Source organism: Rhinatrema bivittatum, chromosome 2 (assembly GCF_901001135.1).
Source record: "Rhinatrema bivittatum chromosome 2, aRhiBiv1.1, whole genome shotgun sequence".
NCBI classification, from domain to species: Eukaryota; Metazoa; Chordata; class Amphibia; order Gymnophiona; family Rhinatrematidae; genus Rhinatrema; species Rhinatrema bivittatum.
Window position 1 is genome coordinate 699,927,869 of NC_042616.1, and position 17,476 is coordinate 699,945,344.

Here is a 17,476-nt window from a genome sequence, read left to right on the forward strand (position 1 = left end):
AACATATTGCCGTGAAAAAAACTGTCTTCAAGGTAAGTAGCCGCAAGGAGAGGTAGGACCCGCCAAGAAACTGAAGACCAGTTTAAGGTCCCACAGAGGCACCGGTAACCAGAAGGGAGGACGAAGATACTTAACTCCTTTCAAGAACTGGAACACATCCATACGGGAAGCAAAGGCCATCATTAACTCGCCCCTATAACAAGCGAGGGCTGCCACTTGAACCTTCAAGGTGATAAGGGCCAGTCCCTTTAAGCAATCCATCCTGTAAAAATTCCAAAATTAAGGGAATATTCACCTTGAGAGACTGAAAACCTCACCCAGTACAACAGGCCTCAAACTCTCCAAACTCTAACACAGGCCAGAGATAGAGAAAATTTCCTGGCCCGAAGCAAAGTGGAAATCATGGCAGCCGAGCCCTTTCAATGGCCAAATCCTAAGACAAAACAGACCTGGATCGTCATGTAGAATGGGTCCCTGCTGCAACAGATCCTTCCGAGGCAGTAGCCTGAGGGGACTGCCCACCAGCAGATGCTGCAAATTGACAATACTATGGCCAATGGGCTCAATCCGAAGCCACCAAAAGGGTGGTGTTGGTTTGGCTAGCAATCTTCTGAATGATCCTGCCTATCAGAGGCCAGGGCAGGAATGCATACAGCGAATGAAAGCGTCAACACCCAGTGCTTTTGGGACCTGTCCGTGACTGAAAAACTGTTGAACTTTTGCGTTGTCTGAGGTCGCCAGAAAATCTAGATACGGGCAATCCCAGTGCACTACAAGGAGCTAAAAGACTTCATCTGCCAGCTACCATATTCCTGGGTCCAAGATTCTCCTCCTGAGGAAGTCTGCTCTGATATTGTCCTTTCTGGCAATGTGAGAGGCGGATATGCCTAGAAGACGTTCCTCTGCCCATACCATGAGCGTATCTATCTGTCTCCGAAACCTGCTGACTCTTGGTTCCACCATGATGTAGATCACCATCGTCTCACTGACTTAACCGGACTGCCCAAGCCTCTAGATGCTCGGCAAACAGCAAGCATGCTAGCCGAACCGCCCATGCTTCCAATCAGTTGATGCTCCACTGCCGCTCACATTCCAGCAAACTTGCACGATCAACTCCTGACAGTGAGCCCCCCAACCCAGAAAGCTCGCTTCTGTTGTGAGCACCAACCAATCCGGCATCTCCAAAGAAACTCCCTTTCTGAGATGATCTACTTGCAACCACCATTGCAACTGAGTCCTTACCTCCAATAGTAGAATCTTCACGATGTAGTCCCGCAACTGGGAGTTCCATCTGGAAAGTAACGTGCATTGAAGAGGTCACAAATATGATCTTGCCCAGGGAACTGCTTCCAATGCAGCAGCCATCAATCCCAGGACCTGTATATAAGACGACACTGTCAAGTAGAGATGTCCATTCGTTTTTGCCGAATTGGAAAATTGCAACGAAATTGTCCAATTCGGCATGTTTCAGGGAGCCCGAAAAAAATCTGGATTTTCCCATTTTTTCGCAAAAATTCATTTTTCCGATTAGTGCGCGCTAACTCCCCGTTAGCGCGCGCTAACTCCCGTTAGTGCGCACTGACAAAAAGTAACAAAAAATAACAAAATCTAACGGTTTTTGTTAGCGCGCGCTAACGGGGAGTTAGCGCGCACTAACTAAAAATCGATTTTTCGCGAAAAAAAAGACCCGAACCGAAAAAAAACGACATTTTCCATGGCGGCCGAAAAACGAAGAACGACACGAACACAAAAAACGATGCACATCTCTACTGTCAAGCACATTCTATTTGTCAGGGTTCAGACTCGAGCAATCAACTTTTGGATTCGATTCTCTGGCAGAAATAATTTGCCCTGCTTCATATCAAAGCAAACACCAAGATACTCCAGAGTCTGAGACAGTTGCAAACTGCTCTTGGCCAGGTTTACCACCCAGCCTAGCTCCTGTAGCTACCTTGCGAGAATCCCGGAAACTCACGCTCTTGGCTCGAATCAACCAGTCATCCAGATACCAGTGAATCAGAATTCCGTCTTTGTGCAAGGCTGCCACTACCACCACAATGACCTTGGACAAGGTCCTGGGCATAGTGGCAAGCCCGAAAGGCAAGGCCTGAAACTGGTAATGGTGACCTGCCATCTAAAATGGTGCTGCCAGAGTCTTGAGAAAGATGCAAGATAGCTTGAGCCACCAGGGCACAACAAGAAGCAATTTGCAAATTCATTGTCACTACCTCACAGGCTTGCTTAAGGATAGCCTCAATTCTCTTATCCTGAGCATCCTTAAGAACCTCTTCTCCTTCCAATGGGATGGTGGTTCACTTAGTAACAAACACACCAAAGCATCCACCTTCAGGAAACGCAACTGCTCTCTAGCCTTCGGATTCAAGGCACGCCCGCTTTTAAAGCTCACCTCTGGCTCACTCCATTCAAGGTCAATCAACTCTTGAATCACATTCAAGAGGGGAAAGAAACATGAAGCCTTGCATAGAGTGACCAATATGGGGTCCTTCTTCTGCACACTAGAAGAGTCACCCCCCAGCCACTCAGAGGGTCTTCAAAGTCTGAGAGATCAGGTTTGGCAACTCATCTCTGTGAAAGAAACAGAAAAGAGTCCTATGTGGCTCCAAATCTGGGGGAATCTCCCTTTCCTCAATAGGGGAGCCACCACAATCATCATCAGTGTTACCTTGATCCACAGCCATTCGAACATTTTCAGGATGTGCTGTGCTACGGCCTTTGCCTATGGTGGCAGACACAGGGGAACACCAAACACGCAAACCTAAAGGAGCAGGTATTGCCAACTCAGTCAGATGCCCCTGTAGAAAGGTTTGTTTTCCCTGGAAAAATTCCATCCAGGAAAAGGAAGATGGCCCAAACCTGACATCCTGAGAGCGAGTCTCCCTTGAAGATCTCAGCCAGTGGATCAACCGAAGGAGGGGACACCCCCCTCCGTTCTCACTCCTCTCAGACCATGGGGATGGACCAGTGCTGGCAAAATCAGTAGGAGGCAAATCCCCACAAGCATCCAGGCAGCGCTAATATAGGCTTGCAGAAAGCTCTGGCTGGATCGCCCTGATGTGGCATGTAGCACAAATAGCTAAGCGCTTACAGTTCTTTGTCGTTAGCTCCAAGGTTGATATGCGCTCAATACACACGTATAGACAAGCGCCCAATTAGACACACAAAATGTGCATCTAGAAAGGACGCCTAGAAACACGCGAACAAGTGTGCCCAGACTAGATGCACAAGATGTGTGTCCAGAAAATTGCTCAGCAACATGCACCCAACAGGAGATGTGGATCTAGATGTAAAAGGATGCATGCAGGCACCCGCCAACACACAAATTAACCGCCGCAGCCTACCATCCATTAGGAAGGAGAAGCTTGAGAGTGAGACCTAACCTGCTGTGCCTAAGCTGCCTCCACACCTCACAGAACTCCCCCTAGATATGAGCAATAGACGTCAAACATCAAGGAGGAAAATCCAGTAGAAAGAATCCTGACTAAAACAGTTCCTTTCTCTTTTTTTATTATATGAAGTAAAAACTTATCTGTGCGCAGCCCTCCCTGGCCGAAAACGCGCGTCCAACCCGCCGAACCTAATAGCACCCTCAACATGCAAATGCATGTTGATGGCCCTATTAGGTATTCTCGCGCGATTCAGAAAACAAAATGTGCAACCAAGCCGCACATTTTGCTTTCAGAAATTAGCGCCTACCCAAAGGTAGGCGCTAATTTCTTCGGGCACCGGGAAAGTGGCGATATTAAGTCGGAGATCCTGAAGGGTAAAAAAAAAACATTTGAAGTCAGCCTGCGGCTGTCGGGTTGAAAACCGGACCCTCAATTTTGCCGGCATCCGGTTTCCGAGCCCGTGGCTGTCAGCGGGCTCGAGAACCAACGCCAGCAAAATTGAGCGTCGGCTGTCAAACCTGCTGACAGCTGCCGCTCCAGGCCAAAAGGAGGTGCGTCCCTAGTGCCTCCTTTTGCCTGTTTCTACCACCGGGCCTCATTTAAATACAGTAAACCGCGGACTTTACTGAATCGGCCCGACAGTTCTTTGCTGTTCCCCTCTCACAATGAGAATATAGTGTGCTCTTTTTCGTTTGATTCAAAGCCAGACAAAACAGCTTGAGTGTGCATGCACTAAAATGATTCAGCAAGAGCAGTCCACCTTCAGAGACACTTTCTGCAAAATTTTCATGGGTACTTCACAATCAAGCACTGCTGCAAGGGATGCGCTCACAAGACAAATATGCATAAGCACAAAAAGCAATCCAGGATAAAACAGACTCAATACATGTACTTTATCAGCATATTTGGGGTTTTTTTTTTCTTAACACACTGGGACAATTTTCTAGGGATCAAGACACAGGAAGACGCACATATGGATGGGATAGGTTGGGATAATCCCCAGGGGAGCCTCAAACCCAGCATCCAATGTTTTATGGGCCTGGTCGTCACCTCTCAGCCACCATTCCGCTCCACTTGCTCTTTGTCTAAGATTAATTTATGTACTGGTTATTTATAAATATTTGTATTGTACCTGTTGGGTATTAGATGTAAAAATGTGCTTTTTGTAGATGAAACCTTAACAATTAAGCATAAGTTGCACTTGTTAAATAAAAAATATGTATGCATAGTGTTGTGTGAGCTCATTTTTGGAAAGTGTCTTCTTTTGGGAACTCAGAAAATTGGTAGCACTAATCACTCATAACAAGCAAATACCATCTCTTGTTCCTGTTCTGGGTATGTCTCATCTAGATGCTGTTCAGCAATTAGCATGATTCTATTTTTCATGACCTGCTAAAGTATCTTAGATGTATGTGATATCAAACTTACTGTCCTATAGTCTCCACACTCCAGTGCTTTGTGGATTTTGGGAACTGGAATAAAGATATTGACAAGGAAGTCTTCTGGGATTTCTTAAGTGAAGTGCATCTGATTCATCAAATGTATTACTAATTACACTGTAAAATCAAACAAGAAACTCAAAGTGATTCTTTCCTGAGCTAACAGAATTAAACTGTAACCCCCACACTCTTGTTGACTAATGATGCTTCCTAAAAAAATCATCCAGAAACTTGTGTTTTATTTATTTATTTGAAATAATTTGTTACCAATGCTATGTTATATTCTAGGTGAGGTACAATGAACATTCACACAATTGTACAGACATAAACAAAATATATATCAGACAAAACCTTCCATTCAAAACTAAATACCCTGCTCATTAGTTGGCATCCTCCACTGTCATGCCTGTGTAAAATGGAAAATTATATAATTGGCTCCTAAAAGCCTGTGCAAACATTAGTACTTTCACTCATTTCTTAAAAATCTTCATAGCTCTATTCTATGATCGTCAGGTAGTACATTCTATATATTAGAATCTGCTGCCACAAATGTCCTCTCCCTAATTTTGCACAAGCACATCAATCATAAACATGGTACCTCCAGTAGGTTTTTCCCTTGAGATCTTGGATGTGATAGAATACACATTCTTAATGAAGTACTAATTCTAATTGATACTTTGGCATTCAAAATCTTCTAGGCTAATATGAGTATCTTAAACCTGATATACTATAGAACTGGGAGCCAATGTAAATGTGGGAAATTATTTGAAAGAGTTATTTAGTTTACGTGAAGAACTTTGTGTTAGGATCCGTGAGTTTGTGGGCCCTTGACCCGAGGTAAGAGGTGGTACCACCCACAGGGAGGAGCCCCACTGGGCCTCACCATTGGGAGGCGAGGTCTGTAGCAGCAGGTGACACAGCCCAAGGAGTACGGAGAGAGCAGGAGACTGGGGTGTGGATACGAATGCCAGAGTAGGCCCTCCTAGTGGTGAAGTGCAGAGCAGGCCCCGAGGAGCGGGGAATGCATGGCAGGGTATGGAGAAGTGCTGAGGGATCAACCCCAGGGGGCAGCGCCACGGGGTGAGTCAGCAGAGCAGGAATGACATAGGTTTACTCGAGGAGCGGGGAAGCCCAGGGGTCTCTAGCAATGCACGTGGGCACTACCCCGATGAGCAGGGCAGTGCGGGCACAGTCTCAGAAGTAGGAGCAGGGTGCTACCCCAAGGAACGGGGAGCGTGGCGTAGTCACTTGAAGTACACAAGGCGCTACCCCGAAGAATGGGGAAGCATAGCACAGTCACTAAAGTACATGAGGCGCTGCCCCGAGGAGCAGGGAGCATGGCACAGTCATATACATAAAGGCAATGGCCTGCAGAGCGGGTTACACCGATGCTGAGTCTCCATGGAGCAGAGTAGTAAGGCAATGGCCCGCAGAGCAGGGTACACCTATGCTGAATCTCCACGAAGCAGAACAGTGAGGCAATGGTCTGCAGAGCAGGGTACACCTATGCTGAATCTCCACGAAGCAGAACAGTGAGACAATGGTCTGCAGAGCGGGCTACACCAATGCTGAATCTCCACGAAGCAGAGTAGTATGGCAATGGCCCGTAGAGCGAGGTACACCAACGCTGAGTCTCCACGAGTAGAGTAGTTTCAGAAGTGACCCCAAGGAGCAGGAAAGCTGGCAGGCAGCATTCGAGGTGCAGGACCCTCCGAGGAGTGGATAGTCAGAGACAGGAATAAGCCCCCGAGGAGCGGGTACCCGAGAGTGTCTCATGCCAGGAGGTGCAGGATACAGGAACCAGCATCCGAAGAGAGATCAGCACGATTTAGCAATGAAGGAACTCGTTGCCAAGTCGATTAGAGCCAGGCCCTGGTGGTGCTTAAGAGTCCAGGGCTAGTGATGTCATCAGGAGGAGACGCCCCTGAGGTTCCCACCCTGGCGTCCTTAAAGGAGGGCCAAGGAGCGCGCGTGCGCGTGCTTAGGAAGGCCCGGAGGAGACATGGCGGTCGGTGGCGTTCCTGCCGCCCTGTGGGGTCCAGGAACAGGGCCATGTGCGTCGGAAGTGGCTAGCCACAGCCACGAGTTTACCCAGGGAAGAGAGGGCGGCAGCAATGAAGTGAGTAAGAGCGGTCGCAGCCATCTGCAACCGACGGTCATAACACTTTGTACTGCAATAGAAATTAGCGGAGAAGAGATTTACTAATATTACTATCACTAATATTACTAGTGTACCCCTAGATTCATCAAAAAGTGTTACTAATGCATTGATAATACCCATGATAAGGAAAAGGGGCATGTTTATGGGAATTTTTGAGTTTCTGCATCATGTGGGAACTTACTGCTGAGAGATAGAAAGAGAGGACCTCATAGTACGGAAGTTTTTATATCTCTATAGAAGGGCCACCTAATAGCTCGAGGTGAGGTTTTGGTGGTGGTTTAGGGGCTCTATAACAGAGTACCATCAAGCTAGGGTGAGATAACATAGTACAAAATTTCATCTTTTTGAGACTTTCTTCACTCCAAATGACATCAAATCTTTACCAAGGTGTACTGTGCTGTTCGTACGTCTCACTCTACATGCAAAACTGGCCCCTAAACCCTAAACCACCACCACCACCTCACCTCGACCTATTAGGTGGCCCTCCTATAGATGCACACAGAGAGGCTCTCCCCAGAGGCTATCTCTCTCTTCCTCCCCCATCCAAGCCCAGAAATGGCCAAAATGCAATTAAAAAAATGTATGGCAAATTGCGTTATGGCCATTTTGGGCATATTGCGCAGCCTAACGCCAAGAAAAAAGGTGTAATTATTTCCGGTGTTAAAACCGTGCAATATTGCCCCTAATTTAACTAATTCCCACCCAAAACTCCTCCCCGATCCTGCCCACCCCAAAAATTTGCATTTGCACTGTGCGTTACCATAGTTTTCGCATGCCTTATGGCGTTAATGCACATGTTAGCGCATTATCACTTGCGTTAACTCCATAACATTTTGATGAATGATAGGGGTAATTATTTAATATAAGACCTATAAGTTCTGAGAATAAATATGCCATTTTTCTTAGCCTGCCTGGACCAAGAAACAAGTCATGAGATCTGATATATTAAAGAACAGTTACTCAGTGTTAGATCTGTGGACCCTTGAGCCGGCACGAGCGCTGGTAACATCCCCGAGAGACGGCTCCTAGAGGTCTTCATAGCCGGGAGGCAGTACAGGTCCAGAAGACTCAGCAGGAGCTTCACCTATACCAACCCCGTTCCCCTCAGGTTGAGCCCTTGGGTGCCGGGGCCGGCAGGACTTAGGCTGGGGTCTCCCGGTGCAGGGTGGTCCAGAGGAAGAGACAGTGTCAGGAAGTCCGGGTCGAGGCAGGCTGAGGACAGAAGCACCATGGGTAGTCCAGAAGTCAGGGCAAGCGGAGAGCAGGCTGGATGCGGAACCAGGCCAGGGGTCAGGGCAGGCAGCAGACTCAGAGAATCCGGAAACAAGCCAAAGGTCAGGACGGGCAGCAGACACGGAGAAACCAAGAAGCCAAGCCAGAGTCGAAACAGAGAAGACCATCCAAGGAACAGGGAGCCAGGAACAGCAGAATCACGGGCGAGGAGCAGGTAGGAACTCAGGAGCGGGCAGGAACACAAGAACAAGCAGGAACATATACTCAGAGAGAAGGACCTGTTGCCAAGGCCCTGACTGAAGGCAGGACCTGGCTTTAAATAGTCCCAGGCTTGATGAGGTCATCAGTAAGGGCCATGGACTTCAGGGCCCATCCCCCTGCTGTTGGCCCTTTAAGAGGCCAGGCTGTCCCTTGTGCACGCCAAATGGGGGGAAGGGTAGAGAGAGCCGAGGGCGGCCCGCATAAGGGACGCCCTTATGAGAAGAGCCACGCACTGCACCAGCCCCGGCGTGCGTGGCAGCGCAGCACGCCGAACGTCAATCCCTGTACCGGGACACGGGGTGCCCACCTTGCAGGACCAGGACTTCAGGGCCCAATGGAGCGGTCCAATGGGGTAACTCACGGGCCCCCTCTTGAGGCCCCGCGTTAGTGGGGGTACCAGCTCCAGGGAAGACTTGAGTGGAGGATCCCGCAACCAACAGATTGGTTTGGTCCCCTAGTTCATGCAATTCCGGGGACTGAACCCTCCCTGTCGAGGGTGAGAGACCCTTCCGATAGCAGGAAGGGAGGTTGGGCTCTACTGTAGTGGGATGAAGATCCTCCATTCCCTCAAGGGCCTGACAGGCAGAAATGGATCTCTGTCTCTTGCCCTTCTCCTGTAACAGAAGGGTATTCAGAGTTTGTATCTCTTCATCTTTGTTGCTTAGTAGGGATGTGATCTTTTCCATCTCTCGGTTATGCTCCTTCTTCCGGTCCTCATGTTCCAATCTCTCTTGGACCAACTGATCCTTCAACTGAGCAAAGACTAGTTGTAGAATATCCTTCTGGAGGGCCAAGGAGACAGTTTGGGTCTCTTGCGACCTCTTGTCAGGGGTGTGGAGGTTTGGCATGGTGGTGGCCACAAGCAGAGAACTTGGAGGCTCTTCCGACTTTAGACAGGAAGTCGTGCATCCCAGCCCCCAATGGACAGGTTCCATCGTGAACCACTTAAACTGGGGTTGGTGCTTCTGCAACCACAGTAGACCCAACTCTATGTGAAATAGAGTTGCAATTAATGTAGATCTCTGGTGTACCCCTATTTTCAAGGGATACCATAATAAACACAAGTCTTTGACCCTATTCTGCTGTACATGATCTGTTAAATAAGATTTCAATAATTTTTATCTGGTACTATGCACTCCTAGGTCCAATAACCGCTTCAAAAGTAAATTCTAGTTTAAAGCGTAAAACACAACTGATATGCCCAGGAACACCAATGAATATCTTTTCCCGCTTTCAAATCTCTATGGTAGACAGCAAGGCTTAAAAGAGGTAATGTTTCTGAATTAAGCCTTGTTGAAAGTCAAACTGAAATTGATTCAGTAACTCATGCTTGTCCATAAACTCCTGCAACTGTATTAACACATGTTACGCTCGGAGGTGGACCCTTGTCCTGGGGCAGTGGAGAGACACCTCCTGATAGGGAACTGCCCCCAAGGGGCGGAGCACTGGAGGAGACAGAGGTTCGGATGAGCTTCACCACTGGAAGCCCGAGGTCCCGCCGTAGGAGCCCGTAGGAACCCGGGCTGCTTGGACTTAAGTGGGCCTCGCAGGGTCTCCTGGGAGAGTAGAAGTCCGGCGTGCCCACAGACACAGGGAGAGCGTGATCGGGTTCGAGACTAGAGGTCCGATGGAGCAAGGAGGACTGGAACAGCATAGGTGATGACAAGGCAAGGAACAGAGCCAGAATCTAGGGACAAAATCAGGCGAGCAAAGGTAAGAGTCCAGAGGTCAGTCCATGGGATGGTCAACAAGGCAGGGGTCAGATACCGGAGGTCAGACGAGGTCACAGGCAGGCCGAAGTCGGAAGGCAGGCAGCAGGCAGGTCAAGGGATGAGCTGAGGTCTTGAGGCAGGCGGCAGGCAGACAGGCAGGTCAAGGGACGAGCTGAGGTCTTGAGGCAGGCGGCAGGCAGGCAGGCAGGTCAAGGGACGAGCTGAGGTCAGTACCAGTTAGACAGTCCAGAGGTACTACCTGGGGAAACGTACAGACGAACACAGGAACAAGACGAGCAGGTACTAGGATGCAGGAACAGGACTTGGACATGTGCAAATTGACGATTGAGGGATCAGAATGGGAAGATCCGATAACAGGGTACAGGGTTAAAAGAAGGAGTGAGATGAACTGTTTGTCTAAAAACGTTGTGTATATAGTACAGTGCCCTTGCCCTAAAAATTATATAGGTCGGACTTCCAGGACAATGAAAACTAGGTTCATCGAACACAAGTCGCGATTAAATACTAAGATGATTGAAGCCCCGATCGTAGAACACTGTATGGAAAAGAAAATTTTTTTTGATGATCTCCGATGGACAGTAATTGATTCAGCTGAAGAAAGTATTCAAGGAGGTGATTTGAAAAAGGTTTTAAATTTCCGCGACCAAAGCTGGATCTTTAAACTTAAGCCCATAACCCCCGGGGGATTAAACAAAGATATAGAGTGGGCATCATTGATTTAAAAGAAGGAAGTATCTCCCAGCTGTTTTAAAGGAGCAGTGCAACGAAGCTACTCTCACGGTATTGAGAATCAAGATGAACCATTGGACATATACGCATAGACATAGGTTACGTTTCTCCCCATTGGTACAATTTGGATCAGTTGATTAGTTTAAAAGGAGAAAGAGAAACGGGGATGATATCAGCACAAGACGCCATTCGAATGAAACAAGATGTCCCGACGGTGAGGAGAATGAATAGAGACTCCCCTGACGAAGAAAGTTGGTTTGATCGAAACATGGCCATGTCGGGAGGCAATTAACAAAACTATGTTGATCGGGAATTTTATGTAAAATAATAACCACATTTAAGATATATATATAAATGGCATATGATAAACAGATGCTGAGAGCGTTAAAAGTGGTTTATTGCAAATAGATGCTGAGAGCGTTGAATATTCAAAAACGTAAGTGAAGACTGAGCTGTTCAGCCGATATTAAAGTGCACAATACACAATTTTGATTCACATAAAAATTTCAAAAATATTCAAGGGTAGGAAGGAGGTTGGTTTATGATTGGCCACTGTTGGAAACAGGATGCTGGACCCTTGGTCTGACCCAGTATGGCATGTTCTTATCCACAGTATTCTGTGTAGAAGGCATGTTACAGAAAGTGTATGAAACCTGCCTCATCCTATTCCATTAATTTTATACATATATATATTTATTATATACTGACATTCAATCTGAGATATCACATTGGTTTGCATTCAGGTATTGTAGGTATTTCCCTATCCCCAGGGGATAGGGAAATACCTACAATACCTACAGAGCCACTCCTCCCCCTTTCCTGTCCTCTCTGTCCTTCCTTAACAAGTTATAGCCTGGTATTGCCATATCCCAATCATGAGATTCCGTGACAGCAACAACGTCCAAATCCGCCTCCTCCATTAGGGCATGCAGATCTGGGATTTTATTGCCCAAACTACGAGCATTTGTGCTCATAGCTTTCCAGCTTTTCTCATTCAGGTTACTGCTTTTCCTGGACTCCTTTTGTGTCTTATTTAGTTGAGTTTTGTTATTCGCTTCACCCTTTTCCTTGCATTTGAATTTGGGGGGGTGACATTCTAATTTCTTACGGCCACCCCCAGCATCTAGTTTAAATTTTATTTATAAATGCCTTATGACATAGGATTTGAATTCTCTTAGGATCCTTTTTCCTGCCACAGACAGATGTAATAGGGACGGACCCAAAAAACAAAGCGGTAGCCGATCCAGTGAGCTGTGTAACAGTGACGACAATGGGAATCGGATGATGAAAACAAGCCCTTTATTAAAATGCCCGACTCTGGCCGAGTTTCGCTCCCTTGCACAGAGCTGCCTCAGGGGCAACTAAAAATGGACATACAAATAATTAAAACACATACATATAAAAAAAAAAATTACATGTATATAAAACTGACAATGATCATACATTCACTCAAAATGTGTCATAAAACAATCCTGTTTAGAAAAACATAAAACCAAAATAACTACATATGTATGTGTATAAGAATATGTATGTACTTATGGATGCAATAAATTAAATGACAACATAAATATATGGCAGACATAAAATTAATACAAAACTAAATAGCAAGGTTATGCTAAGAGATTGGAGGTGGTGACTTTGTGTCATGGATGTATGAAAATATAAACAGTGGAGTCAATATTAGTTGTGAATTGAATTGTAAAGTAATATGCAATGCTTACTTCATTTATCCGGGACTTGATTTAGTCAATGTGGAAGATATCACATTGATTATGCCTAATTAAATAAATGAAAAAAATTAGAAAGATATTTAAACCAAAAACAAAAAGAACCAAAAATAAAAAAATAATACATCCTAAGGGAATTCGGATATGAAAAATAAAGAAAAATAAAAAATAAAAAATAAACAATGAAAAATTGAGGATGACTGATAAGAATGGCAGATGTATAAAGATAATATATAGAAAACTTAATGGGGTCTACCTTCAGCGCAGATGAATTCTCACTCAAACAAATAGACTTTCTCTTATCACCATAGCATTGCTACGTGATACCAGCGTTGGAGTCAAAAAACGTTCCGTACATAACAACTATATTGAACAAGAAATACAATAATGTTAATTGTGCATGTTCAACGCACTTAGATTGTTTAAATTAATGTCCTGCTATTGAATACGCCAATATGTATAATGTCACTCATAACCTTGCAGTGACTAGCATACTATGGATGATCACAAAGACCGGCTTGTTTCTATTTTTTAACTGTTGACTGTGGTTGCATGTAACTCTCAATTTAAAATTACTAACTCGCTATAAACTCAATGTTTGCAGAACTATATAAATAACTTAAAAATTCATACTGTGAACAGAGCCGGCTAATTTAAAATTACTGACTCACTATAAACACAATACTTGCAGAGCTATATAAACAACTTGAAAATCCATACTGTAAACAGAGCCGGCTAATTTGCTAACTGCCAAAGCAAACCAACTGTATAGATACTTAAAAAAGATATTTAGGAGCTGACTGGTTGTAATGTGCAGGAGCTGTACTTACATTCGAAAAAACGAGCCGTCTTTCAGCTAGTCAGGAGAAAAAGACGCCGCAAATAGCGTTACTTATACAGAGTCTCGCGATATTTGAGCGAATTTTCGCGCCAAAATCATAAAAATCAAACCACTGTTATCTATTAAATTTTGATCACAAAGGTAATGTATGCTATACCACCGATCTGTAAATTAACTGGTGTTTGTAAATGTTGGTCAAAATCATAATATATACTGTATTTTTGGTTCAAGGATACAATCAAAACATACAGAATAAGATCAAATAACTGCACAACTCTGAAGGAACCTGTATTGGTGACCCTTTAAAGACTTCTATTAAATCACAATGTGTTTTATACCATAATCTCAAAATATGTAACTTGAAAATAACTGTATGTAAAAAAATAAATAAATAAATAAATAAATAAATAAATATGAACTGGTCACCAATGTATGATGACGACCCGAAGAATCAAAGAATCAAAACTGTAAAAAAATTGTAAAATAAAAATAAAAAGATAAATAAAACATTGAAAAATGATGAAATAAAAAATCAAGATAAAATCATTTGTAAAATGAATAAACATGTACATAATATTTTAATAACCATATTGACTCCTAAAAAATACATTAAAAAAGATAAAAAACAATGACACAAAGTTTTTACAGACACACTCCCAAATCTAATTCACTATTAAGACCAAATGGTGTCATCGTGTTGAATTCATAAATGAATTTCTGTTCATTCCTGAGGAGTGCACTATTCAAATCACCACCTCTCCAATTGGCACTCATTTTTTGTATCACACAAAACTTAAAATCGGTGAATTTGTGACCTGTGTCGCTGCAATGTGCTACCATCGGTTTACCTTCTTTTAGTCTGTTGATTGCGCTCTTATGTTCAATAATCCTACGATTAAACTGTCTGATGGTTTTGCCTATATACCATTTGTTGCAGGGACATATGGCCACGTATATAACGCCTGAGCTTTTACAATTGCTCAAATGATTAAGCTTGAAGATTCTATCTGTGTTTGGAATTTTCAAACTCTCTCTCTCTCTCTCTCTCCCCCCCCCCCCCCCATCGTGGACCGCGATAACCCTTTAGTGGCCCCGTAACGCAATTCTCAGGGTTGTAGCTATTATCCACGATAGGAGCCGCGCTAACACTGCGGCTGTTTCGCCGCACACGATAGCTTTGCATATGCTCCGCCCCCTGACAAATTTGCATTCGCAAATCGCGATAACAGCCGTTATTGCGATTTGCGAATTTATCGCGCGCGGTAAACTCCTTTGAAAATGAGGCCCATTGAGTTTATAGCGAGTTAGTAATTTTAAATTGAGAGTTACCTGCAACCACAGTCAACAGTTAAAAAACAGAAACAAGCCGGTCTTTGTGATCATCCATAGTATGCTAGTCACTGCAAGGTTATGAGTGACATTATACATATTGGCGTATTCAATAGCAGGACATTAATTTAAACAATCTAAATGCGTTGAACATGCACAATTAACATTATTGTATTTCTTGTTCAATATAGTTGTTATGTACGGAACGTTTTTTGACTCCAACGCTGGTATCACGTAGCAATGCTATGGTGATAAGAGAAAGTCTATTTGTTTGAGTGAGAATTCATCTGCGCTGAAGGTAGACCCCATTAAGTTTTCTATATATTATCTTTATACATCTGCCATTCTTATCAGTCATCCTCAATTTTTCATTGTTTATTTTTTATTTTTCTTTATTTTTCATATCCGAATTCCCTTAGGATGTATTATTTCTTTATTTTTGGTTCTTTTTGTTTTTGGTTTAAATATCTTTCTAATTTTTTTTGTTTATTTAATTAGGCATAATCAATGTGATATCTTCCACATTGACTAAATCAAGTCCTGGATAAATGAAGTAAGCATTGCATATTACTTTACAATTCAATTCACAACTAATATTGACTCCACTGTTTATATTTTCATACATCCATGACCCAAAGTCACCACCTCCAATCTCTTAGCATAACCTTGCTATTTAGTTTTGTATTAATTTTATGTCTGCCATATATTTATGTTGTCATTTAATTTATTGCATCCATAAGTACATACATATTCTTATACACATACATATGTAGTTATTTTGGTTTTATGTTTTTCTAAACAGGATTGTTTTATTACACATATTTTGAGTGAATGTATGATCATTGTCAGTTTTATATACATGTAATTTTTTTTTTTTATATGTATGTGTTTTAATTATTTGTATGTCCATTTTTAGTTGCCCCTGAGGCAGCTCTGTGCAAGGGAGCGAAACTCGGCCAGAGTCGGGCATTTTAATAAAGGGCTTGTTTTCATCATCCGATTCCCATTGTCGTCACTGTTACACAGACAGATGTAAGCCATCTTTGACAAAGAGCTTTTTACTGTTCCATATACGGCCCCAGCCCCGAATAAATCCAAAATTTTGTACCTTACACCAGGATTTGATCCATACATTGAAGTTATTAATATGACTTAGCCTCTCCTTCTCCTTTCCATGAACAAGTAAATCTTCTGAAAAGGCAATGGTTGTCGCCATGTGACTAATCTGCTTCGCTAGAGACTGGAAATCTCTCTGTACCGCTTGGATGCTGTTTCTAGCAAGATCGTTGGTTCCCAGATGGATGATAATATCAACTTTAGAGTCTTTGCTTTCTTTTTTGATCACATTGACTATTTGAATAGCATTTCTGCTGGTCAATGATCCTGGGAGGCTTTTAACTGTAGTGTTTTAACCAGGTGAATTTTCAAAAGGATTTACACATGTAACTACTTTCATAGCAATTTTCAAAAGCCATTTGCACATGCAAAGTGCACTTACACGAGCAAATCCTATGGATAATTCAATGGCATATGTTGTAGCAATTTTCAAAAGCCCATTTACTCATGTAAAACCCAGTTTTAAGCAAGTAAATGCTTTTTAAATTCAGGACCAAAGAATTTAAGTTTTCTGGGATGTCTTTATTATATTGTTACCTTCTGATATTCTCCAAGAGGTGGGTTCTTTCAGGGGGGGGGGGGGAGTGAAGGCAGTCTTCTTGGCCCAGACAGTGGTGTATTTTTCCCTATGTGTGTTCGTCTCTCTATAAACTCTGAAGGTGTGATGATACAGTGCAGCAAGGACAGACTGAGCTGGACACAGTGCTGGGTGTTCAAATAAACTTTACTGATTGTGGAAAAATTAAATAAATGTCCAATCATCAATAAAAGGATGAATTTACAACTGAAGGTCCAATTTCCTTGGGGTAAGTGTTTGAGCTCAGATTCTTTGGGACACTTCTTACCACTCCTAACTGACTGCATAAGATGCCTAGACTCTTGGGAAACTCCTACTCTTTAGAACATAGAAAACGCCTACCTGAGGCCAAGTTTGTTTTTCTTTCACCCAGTCTGCACCTGGGGGTGGGGGGGGGATCCCATCATGGGCTTCCAAGTTTCGTCTTCTCCCTTTCTTCTCCAAGTTCAGTCCTGAGACCTTTTCAAGGGAAAGGTCTGTAATTGCCAGAGGCAGGCTATATAGCCCAGTTTCTGGAAAGGAGTGATATAAACCTCCTCTCAAACAAAAAGAGATAACACTTCACTCAACTGTCTGAAAAACTCATCTGGGGTGCTACTGTCACTGTAGTCCTTCTCTGATCTAGAATGGAGCTAGCAGGTCCTTGGCCTCCAGATACAGAGAGATGGCTAGTTGCACTTCAGAAAATTCATAAAGCGAACATCTTCTTAAATAAAGTCTCTGTTCTGAACCTGAGGTTTATCTTTAACAAGCAAGGAGTGCCTAGAAAGGACTTTTCTTTCAAAAGTATACCCAGTGAGGGGACAGGCCTCACTATATATATATAAAAACAAAACCCAAAAGCTCCTCTCTTCTCAAACGCCAACCAAAAATACTACCCCTAACCTACTTCTAGCCCCAACTTTTAGGGGAAGAGTTCACCT